The sequence below is a fragment of the Triticum aestivum genome, chromosome 7B (assembly GCF_018294505.1).
Source record: "Triticum aestivum cultivar Chinese Spring chromosome 7B, IWGSC CS RefSeq v2.1, whole genome shotgun sequence".
Classification (NCBI taxonomy): domain Eukaryota; kingdom Viridiplantae; phylum Streptophyta; class Magnoliopsida; order Poales; family Poaceae; genus Triticum; species Triticum aestivum.
Genome location: NC_057813.1, coordinates 707027986 through 707045633, shown reverse-complemented (window position 1 = coordinate 707045633; position 17648 = coordinate 707027986). Strand labels below are relative to the sequence as shown.

The 17648-nt window shown below is 47.1% G+C and overlaps 1 long non-coding RNA gene and 1 pseudogene across 1 annotated transcript; one reads left to right on the top strand and one right to left on the bottom strand.

Moving 5' to 3' along the window:
• The first annotated feature begins 1938 nt into the window (after positions 1 to 1938).
• On the top strand, positions 1939 to 9088 carry LOC123158550 (ribonuclease 3-like protein 2; annotated as a pseudogene).
• Positions 9089 to 16251: 7163 nt separating this feature from the next.
• LOC123155518 (uncharacterized) lies at positions 16252 to 17230 on the bottom strand. Its single transcript, XR_006477477.1, has 4 exons — positions 17154 to 17230; positions 16762 to 17041; positions 16573 to 16646; positions 16252 to 16477 (listed from the first exon to the last, which is right to left on the bottom strand). It is a non-coding gene; the product is annotated as an uncharacterized lncRNA (long non-coding RNA).
• Between the last annotated feature and the right edge of the window lie 418 nt (positions 17231 to 17648).

Here is a 17648-nt window from a genome sequence, read left to right as displayed (position 1 = left end):
CGATAAATTCAAAAGAAAAGAAGATATATTCACGAACGATCAATCTGGAAATATGTTCGCGAACAACAGAAAATGTTCACGAATATGGAATAAATGTTCGCAACTTTAAAAGAGTATTCATGAAAGATAAATTTTAAAATATGTTCATGGACCACAAATATTGTTTGCGAATACGAAAAACATGTTCGTAACTTAAAACAAATGTTCACGAGTGATGAATTTGAAAAAAAAATTGTACGATGAATGTGGAAAAAAATATTCGCGACTTTAGAAAAATATCTGCGAACGATAAAGTTTAAAAGAAAAGAAAATATGTTCACAAACAACCAATACTGTTTGTGAACGAAAAATTTGAAATTAGGTTCGCGAACCCCAAAAATTGTTCGCGAATATGGAAAAAAAATCACGAACGATGTCTTTGAATTTGTTTTTGCACAAATTCATAAATGATCATTTTTTTCAAACATTGGCGATTTTTAGAAAGTTTTGAATTCTAAAAATATTCATGAATCTTTTAAAAAACTTTTGGGGTTAAGAAAATATTTATGATCTCTAAGATATGTGTATGAATTTACAAAAAAAAATCATTAATATAAATGTTCATGGTTTCAAAAATGTTCACAACTTCTTCACGAACCATAAATATTTGTGGTCGAATACATTTTCAAATTTATCGTTTGTGAACATTTCTTAAAGTCGTGAACATTTTTTCCATATTCGCAAACATTATTTTAAACCATGAATTTGAATCTATTTGGAGTGAAGTGCATTTATCATTCCCTGGAATTTATTGATTTTTTTTGCATATTTTCATCACCGGCCGTTACCTTGCAGGGCCCTATGTCCGACGTGTCATGGGTCAACTGCGCCAGCTGGCCAGTCAGGCGTGGTCAGACATATTTTGATCCTGAATGACACACTTACTGCACTTTAAGAACGTGAATGCCGATTTTCATAGTTTGAGCACCTAGATGATACTCCTAAAATAGTTTAGGGACCTGCAATGCACTTCACTCTTTTATTTCCCATAGCATATATATGAAATTTCATTTTCATATATATGTTGTTGTTTTATTTCAAAAAGGATGGTCATTTTTCGTTGTGTGCGTAAGATTTGCCTTTTTTGCCCTCTTTAAATTGCCATGTAACGAAAAAAGGAGAGACTAGAATGCAATACAAAGTGTCCGGGGGCGCGTCACTAGCCACTGCGGGGGCAGTAGTGTTTCCAATGGCAATGTGTTCGCTGTCTTTCATCTTATAGCGAATTAGTTTAAAAAAGATCTGATGTGGCTTCGATCCTCCGACAAAATTCGTGCACACCAATCGGCGGGAAAGAGTGCGTTCACCGGGACTGGCCTCCTGGCGAACGGTCGCCAGTTACATTTCCGTTTTCTTTTTGCTGGTGGAGACGCTCCTCCAAATGCTACCGCGTGCGTGTTCTTCTCATATTCCTTTCCGTTTCTTAGGGCCAAGTCTTTTTCTAACTTATAGTAGCTTATTGTCAAAATAAGTCAAAAATGCAAAGGAACTTGTTTTGTAAAAGGGAAATGATGGTGGCCGGACGACCGGCTGAAGCTTGCGCCGGTCGCCCTGGCTCTGCTCGCTCGCGCACCTATCCCACCCAGCCACGTGCCCTGGCCCACCCGCTGACTCCTTATCTTTTTGCACCAACCGTTTTATGGCCACAAAAATCATATCTCCAGAAACATCGCAATCTCTTTTCTTTTCTTCTACCTTGCGCACCACCATGAGCCTCCTCCTGCGAGCTTTTGCTTCTACCCCCTGCAATAAAACCACATGAGGCTGCCACAAAGACGCGTCATTGGTCGTCGATTTCATGGCCACGCTCGCCACCAATTTCCTCTCTGTCTTGGTCGGCGAGCCCCTCGATGTTGCTACAACCAAGGCATCGTCACCGTCGTGGAGTGTGCTACAACCATGGTGAGCGGTGTTGCGACTAGCATCCCGCCCTGCTACGACCTCGATATCGCGGTGCCACAATCAGTGTACGCCCGTGCTGGAACCGGCTATCTGGTGTGCTGGAACCGGCGGCAAAAAATGATACAAGGTGATGAGACTATGTGCGTGGAATAGGTCGCTGGAGCTGCATCCAGTGACACAAATTGCTACATCCGGCATCAAGTTTTGCTGGAGGCATAGAAATTAGCCATCAACACTATAATTAGGTGGACGGCACCGGTCAGCTTCTTTTTTGCTGGAACCGTCACACCTTTTTGCTACAACTAACAGATAGTTTTGCTACGCTGAGTATCTGGGGTGAGGTACAACCGGACATGGAGAAAAGCTTAAACCGGCCTAGTAGAAGTTACAACCGATGGAGAAAAACGCTTCATCAGGCATGACGGAAAAGCTTCAACCCCCATGGAAAAGCTGGAAGCAGCTACGAAAAAAGCTTCAACCGACCATGGAAAAAGCTTCGACCTAGTGCCAACAATGGCTATGACGGTGAGACTACGACGGGTTGACGGCGAGGCTGCTACCAAACGACGGTGAGGGAGGGGGGCTGCGACCATGGAGCAATGCCATGTTGGAACCAAATGGCGATGAGGGCCGCAAAACGCCCACGAGATGTAGCTTCAACGGCGACGGCGGGGTTGCGAGGAGTCGACGGCGAGACGAGCGAGGAACGGTCCTTCACGGAAGGGTAGACATGGGGGAGGGGGGATCGACTGGTGCAGTGGCGGGCAGGAGACATTTTTCTTTCTGGATGTGGGTGGAAAGGAGGGAGAAGAGATAATGCACGAGAAAGAAGACACAATCACACGGCTAGGGTTTCATGAATCAGGCGGGTGGCATTATGCGATCGGCCCAAATTTGGGCCGGCGCGCAGGTGCCTAGCACTCACCTTTGTAAAAGTCAGCTCAACTTATTTCCACCTCACTTGGGTGCTTCCCGCAGCTTCTCACTTAAACCCGAAGGGGTATAGGGAAATGACACTATTGTTTGAGCATATTACAACAAAAATGCCACTGGCAGGTATACCCGCAAGGCGAAGAGCCCAGTCCCGCCCGCAGCCCTGGATCCCCTTTCCTCCCGCTCGCTCACGCAAAACCCTCGCAGCCCAGTCCCGCTCGCAGCCGCCGCCGGTCCCTTGTGAGCAGCTCCTCGACGCGGCTCCCTCCGGCGTCATGGCGGGCGGGTAGGGTCCCTCCTCCTCCCGTTGGCATGACCCGCCCCCGCCCCGGTCTCCAGCACCAGCAACAGGCCCGGCCGGCACTCTACTCCGGCCGGCCCCCACGGCGCACGGATCCCCGTCCCTCCTGCCCTCCTCCCACTTCGTAGCAGCTGCCGACGCCACCACGAGCTTGTCTAGCAAGGTGAGCTCCTCTGTTTTTTTTTCTTTTGGGGGCGCCTCCTCTCCAAAATTTCATCTTCCCGCCTTCCGATCTAGCAAGACGGTCACGCGCACCAGCACACCAGGGATGATGGAGCCCGGCTCCGCAAGCGCCGCGCCTCGTCGCTTCCGCCGTCGGCTCCCGTCACGTTGCCGCCGCCGTGCTTCGTGGCGGACAGGGAGGAGGCGGCGGCCCGCGTGGAGCGGCTTCTCCAGTACCAGTTCAACAAGCGCTCCCTGCTTGAGGAGGCGCTCACCCACCAGTCCTTCGCCAGGGGTGGCGCCGCCTCGTACCAGAGGCTCGAGTTCGTCGGGGACGCGGCGCTCGGCCTCGCCTTCTCCAACTTCCTCTACCTCACCAACCCCACCGTCAGCCCGGGCGCACTCTCCATGCTCCGGGCCGCCAACATCTCCACCGAGAAGCTGGCGCGCGTCGCCGTGCGCCACGACCTCTACCCACTGCTCCGATGCAACTGCCCTCGCCTCGATCTCTTGGTATGTGCCGCTTAAGCGTCCTCGGATCCTCCTCCGCTAAGTTAGAAGTCATAGATTTGGGGGCTCTTTTGTATATAGATATTATATTATGTCATCCGCTTTTGACTGTCCCCTGGGGAGGTTGAGCTTAATTTGAGGTCAAAGCATACAGCCAGCTCTCGCCACATCTTAGTTTTGATTTAGTGATGCAAAAATAAGTTTAGTACTGTATTTAGCAATGCTGAAACTGGAATTGGTAAGTACTCACGCCGCTCCATTCGGGTTCATAAGGCATAATACATTTCAATTGTTAAGTGATTGATGTTATCTCTTGGAGATGTGGATATTAGATGAACTGTTTTTGGCTACCATTGACATGTTATTGGGTATACCTTTATGCAGGTAGGACAGTTTATCCAGTCAGTGAAACAAGAGTAGAGGATGACCTTGGCACTACGCCCTATGGTTGCACTGTATTTAAGGCTCCCAAGGTGCTTGCTGATATAGTTGAGGCCATTGCTGCTGCTGTCTATGTGGATTGCAACTTTAATCTTGAGAAGCTCTAGAAGGTTTGTAATCCATCTTTCATGTTATTTCCCATTCATTAATATGTTGATCTGAGGTTTCCAGAATATAACTTAACTACTAATTGTAGTCATAATACGCTGATAAAAATCTATGTAATTCCATGAAGAATCGAATGATTTCATTTTGGTATGACCAATCCAAGATAGCTTTACCAATAATATTTGTGAAAGTTAAAAAAATGGATCTCTGCTCTCTAACGACATATTTATTTACGAAGAAAGTAGTTCACTAGAATAATGGGTGGTGATAATGATATCACTGTTTATTATGTACTCCCTCCGTTCGGAATTACTTGTCTCGAAAATGGATGTATCTAGAACTAAAATACATCTAGATACATCCATTTCTACGACAAGTAATTCCGAACGGAGGGAGTAGGTAACAAGGTTCCTCTTTGAGCCCATTGTCATGGCAGAAACAGTAGATGAGCAACCTGTGTCTACGTTGCATGAACTGTGCCAGAAACATGGGAAAGATGTAAAATTCAAGACTTGGCAGAAGGGTGGAATAGTGGTTGTAAATGTATTTGTTGGTGGGGTACTTGTTGGGATGGGCTCCTCAGAGCAGATGGTAATCGCTAAGCTCAATGCCACCCGGGATGCATTAAGCAAGCTTCTCGGTGGAGGCAATCAGCAAGTGTTGACAACCGGAGTTGGCCATGGATTGGGGGTTGAGGTTGGAGAGCTTAGGGTGTGTTTGGTTTCAGTCACGAAGTGGAATGGCATGAGTCGGACCCGTTCCTATACATGGTTCTAGTGTTTGGTGCATAGATGGAATGGAACGCACTCATTCCCACCAAGGGAATATTCGGCCCATATGCGGAACCGAGCGATACCTCCAAATCGCAGGTATCACGCGGAACCGGCCGCTCTCTCCTCTCCCTCCCGAACGGCTCCTCTCCCTCATCTCTCTTCCTCCCGCAATCTGCGCCGCCGGACGTCCTCGCCCGGTCTGTGTCGCCGGCCGTCTTCCTTCGATTAGAAGCGTCGGCTACCTCCTCTATTCCTCCTCCGAAGCACATCCTTCCTCTCCTCCGAGTACAGTCGGGCGGCAGACTAGGAGCTCCTTCGGATGAGTGAACGGGTGCGCAGCACCATCGACCTCCAAAGCTGTTTGGCGAGCTGCGCCGCCGACCTCGTCGTTGCCGGTCTCCTTGGCTGGGCGTCCCCATGCCAGATGCGAAATCGCGCGTGACCAGCCCGCCGCGGCGTAAGTTCTTTGTCGTGCGGCGACCAGTAGTAGTCAGCTCTGAGGACAGCGGCATGAGTTTCTCTGTAAAAGATGATTTGTTTGTGTTCTAGATGGTGCTATGCATGTCGTCCACAGATGCATCATTATCCACCAGATGATTTTTTTTTTAATTTAGCACTCCACTCTGTCATGTTCGTTGTGGTTTTTACTTGTCGCGTGAGAGAGTATTAGCAGTAGTTTGATTTTCAGAAATGGTTGGAAGTTCAGATTTTGGGCAATATGTTCAAAATGTAAAAATCTATATGTCAGAGGTATTCTCACCATTCTCAGGGAAGAGGTGAGCTGAATAAAATTAATTCCATTTTAGCTTTCTAACCAATCCATAGTTCTCTAAACCAAACACTGAAATGGAACCCTTCCATTCTATCTAATATCACTTACCAAACGCAGGAACGGAACCGACCCATTCTAGTGGAATGGAACCATGACATTCCATTCCACTTCGTTCCTGAACCAAACACACCCTTAGGGAATGCAAGCAGAAGCTTATTGAGCAGTGCAGCAGGAAGCATTGGCCAAAACCCATCTTTAGTAAGATTCTTGACTACTCTGTCACTTTTTAGTTTTATATATCCTGTTCATTAGTTGAACTTTTCCTGCAATGCTCCTCAGATGAGGCATCTCTTTCCCACACCTACACTACAATTGTTTGTTGATCATATACTTTGTTCTGGGCATCTTTAGAACTGTTTCACTGCTGCACATTTATTTTGTTTCTTTATTGTAATTTCACCCTTGTTCCCATTTATCTTAGGGTAGTAACATTTGGTCATTTCTATTAAACAACCTTACTGGGTAAATAGTACTTTGACCTCGGCAGGTCTGGAACAGTCTTGTCCAGACCATCACTCAGATGCAGTATGGAAACCACTAGTTTGGTTTAATTGCCAAACACTACAGCATGAACACGTTGGGAAAGAGGTACCTGATCTGAGTGATTGTCTGGACAAGTCTGGTCTAGAACTACTATTTCTGTTACACAACCTTACTAGGTAAATAGTACTTTGACCTCAGTAGGTCACTAGGTCTGGAACATATACTTCTCCAGAACATCTCAGATGCAGTATGGAAACCACTAGTCTGGTTGGATTGCCAAACACTATAGCATGAACACTCCCCCCCCCCCCCCCCCCCCCCCCCCCGGGCTCCCACCAAAAAAAACTTGATTACATAGTTCTTAATTCAAAATTTGTTTAGTTATATCTTCTTTGTTACCAGGAAAAGGGAATTTTCTGAATAACATATGTTAAAAAAAGTATAAAAGTGGAAAACAAAATTACTCCAGATTAAACTTGTTTTGTTTCTATTAAGACCTGATTTGCTCAGAATTCAAGCTTCACATTGCAAAGAGTAATGCTTCATAAACTAAAAAACTATTTGCTAATACCGTTGGGGAAGCTTTCATGTTGATTTAATGGTCAAACCAAAGTGATTTCTTTATTTTGTTTGAATCATGGTTGTGCTATATATTACCCCCCCCCCCCCCCAGGAACTTATAAAATCAATTCATCATTCTTTGTACATTTTAGCATCTTAGTTAGTGCTAATTAAGGCATTCCTAAAATGAGAAAGTGTACACTTTTCAACCTTAAACTATAGCTTGAGTATGTCTTTTCAACCTAGAACTCCAAAATCGTCTAAAACACTACCTTGAAGTATAAAAATTGTGCACTTTTTTAGTTTCCCCATCATTGTGTTCCATAAAGTTATTTTGACTAAAGCGGCAGCTACTTGACATGATTATTGTATGTATGCATTGAGCCACCTTGCAGTGATCTACTCTTAACCAATCAGAAAAATAGAAAATTTGATGGGCATATATCTTTCCTTTATCCCATTCTCTCCCATGCTCGCCGATGTTCCTTCGGGCATCGACCCACTCCCTCTAGTGCTTTCGTGTTCCTTCCTAGAAGCCCATGCCCGCATTTCCCCTTCCTCACTTCCTATAACATTCATCTCCTATCTCGCTCCCATATATGTTTTTGCGCGCCTAGACTGCTTCATGCTGTCCCCCCTGCCCACACATAGAAACCACCCACTCACACATCTTCCTTTCCATGCACCCATCACCATCCTTCCTCACCTTTAGTCTTTACCTTACCGTGTTCGTGTAGACATCAATATATATATGGAACAAATCAAGGAAATCCTAACTTCCATATTTGTTGGCGGCCCGATCCTTCATGGTTCTTGCTCAATAGTAATATTATTACCCCCCCCCCTTTTAAAAGAAAATGGGCAGTAAACGATGATGTGAAAAAACCCCTTGTGAGGACCTCGCATCTTCCTCCTGGGTGGGTTGCGGGTTAGGTTTTCCCATCGCCGCCACCACTCTCCTCGTGTCCTCCCGCACCGCCGTCACCGGCCCACGACGGCAGCGGGGTGCTCCTCCCTCCCTCTACCCTTGATCATCCTCTCTATACCTCCACGCATGGTGTTGTCAACGACGCGGTTCCGAGAGCCATGGGGTTCCACTCGGGCATGGTGGCGTGCAACTCCCCTGGTGTTGCACGCACGGGCTACACGTTCTTGGCCGCCGCCTCAGCCCGTCGTTGCCTTGGGATGGGAGATTCCCGCCGTGGCATGGAGGTGATGTGCATCTCTAGATCTGTCCAAGAAGGCCAGTCCATGGCCTCGTTTGTTGGCCTCTGCAGTGGAGCTGTTCTCCCCCAATGTCGGCACGTGGGGGCGATGCAGTCATGACCTCCGACCTTGGTCTGTCGGTGCTTGCCCACGCATAGAGTTGCGCCCTCCGCTAATCTCACCGGAGGGTCGGTCTGCGGCCTCGTCCTGTGGCCCACACGGTGCATCTGGCACGGCGGTTTCTTGCATGTTCACGAAGAGCTGGGCTGAGTTGCAGCTGCTGTCACACCATTGGTTCTGTACGGTGGAGTTTGGACGCTCGGGCGGTGGCCTTGGATGGTGGGCTATGTGGTCGACTCTTTGACACGTGTCGCAACTATGGTGTTGGGTGCTATCTCTGTCGACGTGGCTATGAGGGGAGTAGTAGCGGTTGGTCCTGCGTAGCTGTCGCTGTGGGTGGCAAGCCCTGATCTTTATCAGGAGCAAGTCTTTGGTTTGTCGTGGTGGATCCTTTGTCATGATGGGTCTAGTGGCTCAAATACCCTTGACAAGGTGTGTGGGAGGGGCCGAGTGAAAGCTTAGCGCCTTTGAATGCTTACCGCTTCTTGCATTATCTAACTTGACATTTTGCCTAGATCAGCCCTACACAATTGCTTCATTGTTTTTTTCAGGTTAGAGAAGGAAGATGGCCCGGCACATGATAGGACATTTGTTTACTCCATTGAGGTAGAAACCCATGGTGGTATTTGGGTAACTTTATGTGATAAGATGTCAAGGGTAAAGGATGCGGAGAATTCTTGCGCGTAGAAGATGTTGGAACATCTATTGAAATTGTGAGATCCATATATTGTCCTTCGGAGAGAACATATTTGTATTTCTATCCCTTTGTGAACCTTAGGCTGAGGTTGTGTCTAGCAAAAAAAAATAACAGTACAAAACTATATTACATCCCTTGACAAAATGACGATTCAAACTTTTATACGAATGTTCCTTTGCCGGAGTTAGGGATCCATGCACTTGAATCCTGACGCTACATCCTGGTGGCGACTACTAGGAAGGAGATCCTAGAAGCCCACCTTGTGGTGGTGACTCTTAGCATGTAGGTGGGAGATGAGCTCAAAGAATAGAAGGAAACCGTGGTGAAGGGAGAGCCAAAGAGGTGAACGAGGATGAAGAAGATGCACCAGGATTTTCTGATGTGGGTTCATCCTGTCCATGTCGATGAAACCATATAGTTTGAAAAGGCGCTACTATGAGATTTTTGTCGCCAAAAAAAGCAGTGGGACAGAAGTTAGCCTTCCTACTTATGTATGCACTTCGATGGTCGAGATGCAGTTGTATACTCGCCAGATTATTTTTAGCCAAACAGATACTTTTTTAAAGCCAGCATATCGGTGTAGAATTCAATGTTAGACTGAAAATTTGTTTATAAGCTTGAAATAGCATGTCCATCTCGATAGTAATGACACCGGCTTCTTTTACATAAATATCACGATAGAAAATTGTAATAATGAGTAATAAATTTCCACGTACATAAAATAAAATCAGAAAGTAACTATGAATAAATAAGTTGAATTAACAAACTATACATATACTATGATTAGGAGATGGTATAATATTTACCCACAACCATGGGATTGATAGTTATAAATTTTAAATATATTTTTGGAGAGCATAGATCAAAAGAACCTCATCCTAACTCATGTTTTTTTATATTGGTATAGATTTGCTTATCTCGTCTGTTCAAGAAATTCTCTGGTTTGTGGTTGTTGAATTGTGCTTTTTCAACAGTTGCTTTATAAATACTCTAGGAAAATGTTAGAAGACAGGATTTTCTTCTGTTAACAAACAACGAAATTGGCACCGAGTTATCGCAACACACTCAGGTAATTTTCGATCCAGTGATTCACACAATAACAAACAAAATCTAGACCTTGGTTCACGGTCAATGAACTATGTCATGATGAGCTATGTTTCTGATATACGGTAATTTAGCCACATTTTAGGACAGTAATACTGAGCAGCTTTCCAACCATCTAACGCCCAGCGCGTTTCTGGCCATCCATTTTTGTGACTTGGGCGCAACCATGACCATTAGTCTGTTGTCTACTCGGGCTTTCACCGTACATTCTGATTCCTGGGCTGAAAAGTCCTAGAGGGCTGCTTTTGCAGAGGAAAATTTGAAGCCCTATGGTAAACTAGGCTGAGAAATGGGGGAGCGAGCTGACGTGGACGGTCCCTGCTAGAGAGAGGAGGCGATGGATTGATCGGTCCCACGGTTTAGGGCAAGGAGAGCCTATGCGGGAGATGTAGGCCGACACTATGGCTGTTCCGCTGAGGACAACTGCTCCGTTGGGATTTGAAGAAGCAATCATTCTTTGGTTTCTCTGCATTCATGGCAGGTGATGTGCCCATCCTTTCGCTGCCTCGGTACAGGTACGTGTATTTATGCCCCTATCACTCTTCACTAATTATTTCCACTCCGGCAACACCCATCAGCATGGCACTCGGCTAGGTTCTCCTATATCTCTTTCCCGTTCTTACACCAAACAATTACATTATCCTGATATCCTCTCAATCCCAAATTTTGTGCAGGTGATGTTCATACTGGTTGTGGTCAATTTATTTGGGCAGATCTTGGAGGCTGCTACTCCCATTATCTTACTTCCGAAATTCTTCAACTGATAATTTCCAATGGCCTCTGGACAGGTAATTACTTCAAGTGTACTGCCAGACCTTATCCTTCCTTGTTCATCCCGGTTTTTATGGCGTATGCTTGCTTAGATTATATATTTTGTTGACCGCTGTCCCCTGGGATGGGAGACGAGTCTTTGTGCTTGTCATTATTTAGTATAATTTCTAATTATAATGTAATTGTCTGTGCCTGGTATTGTTGAAGCAGATTTCGTGGACTTCTCATTAGAAGTACATAATTAGAATTTGAAGTCTTGGATTCAGTCATAGTCAAGTGTGTTTGGTCAACTTGAATGATTCTTGGCATCCGCTATGCTTAGTACACGCTAAAGGGGGTGTTTACTGTTTACTTTATGTATTTAGTTTTATTTTACGGAATGTCCACATCCCAGAAATTTGTATTGGTGTGAATTGGTTATGTGGTATCTATATACACAAGTTGTGCATACAAGGTGTTGTTTTTGTACTGCAAAGGAGAAAGTTGATCACCTATTTTTTATGGCGGCAACCTAATATGGTGTTCAATTTTGGAAATAAGAAACATTGCTTGTTTTGAAAAGGAATCTTTTATCTTCCTAATCAGTTTTCGTGTTCCCTACTTTACTACAGATTTGTTTTTGGTCCCTATTGCAGAATAATGGAGGGGGAGCAGGCTCTGGAAGCTCGTGTATTTGGTTGGGGTTAAAGTTTTGAGCATCCGAGAGGTTGAGAAGCTGCTACGTACGTGCTAATTAGCTCGTGCTGTGTGCTGATTAACCTGATGCTTTTTAGATGTTAGCTTTTGCTGTGACCCAAGCTTATCTTTGAGCTTTCTCCTTTTGCATGACTTCAAAGTCTTGCTGGAGGCTACTCCTATTGATAAATTAGTGGGAATGCAGGTTTATCTGGCGTTCCAAAAATATGTCCTCAATGCGTAAATTTAATTTTTGAGTGAATGATTGCTAATATCAACACACATACATAATTGTTACTCCCTAGCATTTTATATGGCGATCCTCAATGAATTTTCTTGAGGATATTTTTATAACCGAGCCCATTTAAATTTTTTTCTTTTCTGATTGGATGTCTTGTCCGTCTATTCTTCTCCCTTCATGATCAGGTCTATTTGGAAAGCCTGATCACTGATGTATTGCTTGAAGGCAAAGAAGTCTTTAAGAATGTAATTCATGTATATATTTGCACTAATAACCTTTCAAACTGTGGAATGTAATAATAAATGTCTCTGCAATTTTGCAGAAATAGTGATTTTGCACAAATGATAGAGCATAAATGAGCTTGGAGTAAACATGTCTGGTCTGGCATGTCGAGGACATGCTTGTATACCAGCTTCCCACCATCGTTGTTATCGCCAACAATATGAAGTGGCAAACTTTCTATCTCATCTATTTGCTTTCCTTCATAGTTTCCGCACAAATTTTTGAATTGTGATAACTCATCATCACAATTCGGCGTTCTTGTTTACGCGATTGGGTAGTGGCTATTTTCTTCCTTGTGAAAGAGCTAATCAAGCTCAGGGATATAATTGCGTCTTTTTTGTTCCAACGACCGTTACGATAATCTGACATGACAAAATAACTGTGACATTATGCATCACTTGTAATTTTAGGCCTCATAGATTCACAAAAATGGTAGATCGCAGCAATTATTTTCGAGGACTAGTTTTTATGGTCTCTAGGCGATTGAAAAAGAATATAAGTCTACATCCATTTTACTTTTGGAAGAGGCAATTGAAAAGGCATAGTTGTGCCGTTGTACATCCCGGCCTTTTCTTCCATTTGGATGGTTTTGATCTCAAACACCTTACCGTGTGCTGCCAGGCTTAGCAGGCCCGGTCGAATACACGGATATTTCATTGCTAAAAAAAGAAACATTGGTTCACAAATTAGGATTACCCAGGAGCTTGCTGCTCGTCTTTAATTCCATGAAGTCCGAAATTATTTCCATGCTTGCCACCACGCTCGCACCCGGCGTTTGCTCGTGGTCATCCTGTACCGCTGCTTCACATGCTAACTCTGGGCCGCCAAAGCTTCTCGTTGCCCGTGCTCGCCGAAATTATTTCATGCTCGCCACAAAACTCGCACTGTTGTTTGCTCCTGACCATCCTCCCTTGCTTGCTTCCTGTGCTTGCTATGGGCCGCCAAAGCTTCTCGCTGCCTGTGCTCGCTGACTGATGCTGAAGATTCTCTCTGCCCATGCTCTCCCTGCTGGAGCCGGTACTACTTCATCTGCCTGCACTGGGAACCAAACACACTATATGAAGCAAATTCTCCAAGCTTGGGGAGCAAATTTTGGACAGCAATGTCGAATCGAATGCTGATGGCAGAAACAAGGAGTTGGGAAAATGATATGTTTTTGTTTGCAGGTTTGCTATTTTAAGTCTAGCAGCAAATTATTTTTCTAGTCGATCAAGTTGTAAAAAAAAAGGTGCAACTCTATGCCTAGAAATATAGGACCGCTGCACATTACTAGACAGAGAGTGAACTGAACATGCTTTCTTAGTCTTGTAACTTCCTAATCATTAGATGAATAATGAACAATCTATAAATGATACTCTTGATGCGTATTTGTTATATGAGGTCTAAGATGTCTTCGGAAGCCATTAGGTAGACAGAGAAAAGATCGTAGCCAAAATACATTAGACCAAAACTTGTGCTTAATCTGTTGACAGCCAATTGTTTGCCGCCACACAATTTTTTATGTAATTCAGTTCCCTCTACATTATTAGATTGTTAAATAATTCAATATGTAAAGAAGAGCCAATATGAGAACTATTTAGTGAACTATATTGTTGGTAAGATACTCTGTGTGTGACAACAAAAGATCAAGGCATTGTCGTACATAGCTCGCCATGCAAAACTGTTTTGTTATATTAATTCCTACCATCAATAATCTTTTGGAAAAGTTTCATCAATATAAATCGAAACATGTATTGTATCTACAAACTTTGTGTTCCCTTCTTCGGGAGTGGAGTTTTGGCTCTCGGGTCCAGATGGACCCGAAATCTCTGCCACTCCTAGATGTGTCGTGATCTGTGCCAGACGTCACTGTCACAGCAATACAGGAATCTAAAATGGAAAATACGGAGGCCTGGCTGCTGTACGTACGGACGCGGGCGTTGCAGCAGTTGACGGACGTCTCCTGGATAACGACCGGGACGCACATGTACTCTGCACGCCTGGTACAGGTGTTTGCTTTTGACGCCGCCAGCCGTTTGCCTTGCCCACTTGTATGGTGAAAAAAAATTCAAGGCCGGGTCAGGCGGGTGAGGGCATCTCCAGCCGTTGGCCCCCCAGGGGGCGTCTAAAAGCGCCGCCTGGGGGTGAGCCGGCGAAAAAAAAGGCCCTGGGGCGAGTCGTCGCCCAGCCGTCGGCCCCCAGGGCCGCCCACAGGCGAGTGTAAAAAAAAAGAGGGGCCCGTTCGGCGAAGTTATGACAAAGAGTAGTTAAATTTCGTTTGAACATGGCGAATTTCGTCCAAATTCGTCCATTTTCATTACATTATTAAGCTAATCTAAAAAAGAAAGGGGCTGAAGTCGTCGCCGCCGTCGCCACCATCGTCGTCGTCGGCCTTCTCCTCCTTGACGCGGATGCCCCGGCTGGACCCGACGTCGCCATGGTGGACTGGCGGCGGCGCGTCGTCGTCGTCGTCGCTGTCGCATAGGACGACGACTCCGTCTTCGTCGCGGCCGCGTCGGCGCTCCTCGAAGCGGCGCAGGGCGGCGCGCTGGCGCTCCTTCGCCTTCTCCCGGCGCGCCTTCTCCATCGCAATGGAGTCCTGGCGCGCCCATTCTAGGGCCGCGTCGTCGTCGATGAGCTCCGCCTTCACCAGTGCCAGACCCGGCTCCGTCTTCACCGGCGCCAGCCCCGGCTCCGTCTTCGGCTTGACGAAGCGCGAAGGAGCCGAGGAGGAAGCGCGCCGGCCGCCCTCGTTGATGACGATGCCGGCGCTGCGAGTGCGCCGACCGAGCGGCGACTCCGCCGCAGGCTCGGCCTTGACGGCGAGCAGGGCCGGAGTGCCGGAGGAGTGCGAGGAGGATCGGGAGGAGGAAGAGGAGGAGGAAGACCCGAACCGCCTTGGCGCCCATATCCCGACGCGCCGGTGCGTCGCCGGGGGGTATGCCAATGGCGGGTCGTTGCCGCCCTCGAGGTGCATGAGTACGCCCTCGAGTGTGTGGCCGGGGACGCCCCACCAGAGGTGGCGCCCCTCGCTGTTCTGCCGCCCGCCAACCACCGGCGCGCCGTTGGTGGACGCCAAACGCTGCTGCTGGCGGCGCTCGAAATACGCCGCCCAGGCCGCGTGGTTGTCGGCGGCGTACTGGTGGAGGGAGCGTTGGGCGTCGGTGAGGGACGCGCGGACGATCTCGACCTCCTCGGCGAAGTACTCCGGCTTTGCCGCGGCGTTGGGCAACGGGGGAATGGGCACTCCCCCGGCGCTGAGCCTCCACCCCGACGGCCCGGCGCGCATGTCCGGCGGCGCCGGGATGTTCGCCTGAACAGGAGCCAGGACTCCAGAACGCGGAGCGAACGGCGGCCGAAGCCATTGGCCGCCGCCTCGTCCCCGGGGAAACCTTCTGCCATGGCGACGGCGACGGCGCGCGGGAGAGGCAGTGAGAGGGAGGGGCTGGACGGCGGCAAGGGGCGGGCGGGGCCGGTGTGGGCACAGGAGAGTGGAGTGGAGGCCGCCGGCTTTTATAGCCTGGCCGTGCCCATGTGTGCGCGTGCGAGGGAGGGGAGGCGTTGGCGCCGCCCCGTGAAGCGCCGCCCGTGAAGGAATCAATGGCAAGGCTGACCGGCGGCAGCCTTGCCATTGATTCCCCGCGGAAACCGAGGCCGTTGGGGGGAGACGAGGCGCCGAGTCGCTGACGCGGCTGGCCCGCGGTTTCTTCACGCCAAAACAACTCGTCCCGGTGCCCCCGGGCGCCCTCCAGCGCGCCGGGTTCGGGCTGGGTCTGCCGGCGCTGTTTTCGGCCCAAGCCGGCGATTTTCGGCGTCCTGGGGGCGCGACTAGGCCGTTTTTTCGGCGCCGGCGCGAAAAAATCGCCTGGGGAGGCCTTCTTGGGGGCGCGGCTGGAGATGCCCTGAGGGTGGTTCTCCTGCTTGGTTTCGTCTGACAGCGACTGGGATATTTTTTTTCTCAGCAACAAGGACGTGTGTATGTACGCTCATATGATGATAAGTTCCCCAAAAATGGTTAAACCGAGTGGTGATGAAGGATGATAGCAACCAAAAAACATATCCACTACAAAGATCTTGTCTGCTTGGGTTGTGCCCTGGTACTGGGACTTGTACGATAATAAGTACTACTCTGTTTGAAGGTACAACATAGCTGGGTGGGTTGCAAAAATCATCTCATATGGAGAAAGACATGAAGCGTGTTGTGCCTGACACGTAAAATGGCATGCATTCAGAGGATGTCTTCAAAACCATCGCTAGGAGCATGAACTGACCATATTGCATCGGCTGGCAAAGAACTGTCGGCCTGAAGCTTCATCACGTCTTGCAGAATGGATTTCTTAGTTTTCGCCAAGTTAATCTGAGAAAATGTGATGATTGACATTGTGAGGAATGTGTTTTTCCAAGAGTATTTGAGGGCGAATAAATGGTTTAGTCTGTTCAAATTCCTATTACCTTGGTGATAGGCATTCGTAGCTTCTCACCATCATGGTGCCTGGTGATGTGCATAACACAAATACCTGTTTCCTCTGAAAAAATTATTATCGTAATTAGTACGAGTCACCGTGTTGATCATGAACATGATAGGGGTAAGTTGAACAATTAAGAAACAGGCTTAAAATGGTAGGGAAAAAAATTACAAACCTGGTGATTGAGGTATCCATGAAACGGGGGAAAACAGTGGACCAGTTATCCTTGGGTGTTGGCCACCCAGCATGTAAGTCGTTTAGGCACCCGAACAATGCATCGTGGAGGCGAGACGCGATAAGCTCGTGTGTAGCCTGCTCATCCTGGTTGCATCCATTTGGCCCGGACGAGGGTCATATACCTGTATAACCCTTGTAAGCATGTCCCAATTGTACAAGGGCCCATCCGTTGCGTTTTCCCTACCATTGTCCCAAATGTACAGGGCCCATCCGTCATGCTGGGATGTAGAACTACAATGGAGTAAGATGACAAGCTATCAAAAAGCTGTGTTTCAGCCACACATAAAAACTGGGAGAGTGCGAGCAAGATGACGAAGGGATAATTATTACCAGTTGGCACGCCTCAATTGCATGCTGGACCGTTTGCCCAATGAATTGATTCTGAATCTCTAGAAAATCAGAAATACTTGTGCCTTAAAGAGCGAGCGTCTGAAAAAAATTAAGAGGGAGGAGTTTTAGAATTAGGTAACTGGTCCAAATTGATTATATAGATGACTGGTTTGGGTTTGATTAGGTGCTGAGAAGAAATCACACTCTAGTATGTGACGGTGATTCAGATATGGTAAAGCGTGGTTTGACTCCTGATCAACCTGGTTCTGCCGTCGTAAAATGATACACCCTAGTTCATGATCGAGCATGGCATTGCCGACTAGCTGATCCATGATGTCCTTCCCGCTAACTCGTACAAACCATGGCGCATTGTGTACTATCGAGTTATTGGAAAAAAAATGTCATAACCAGTAAATTTCTTATGGGAGATATGATTTTCAGCACCCGGGTGCCCCTACACCCTCTATGAACAGTAAATTCAAAACAAATTCAAAT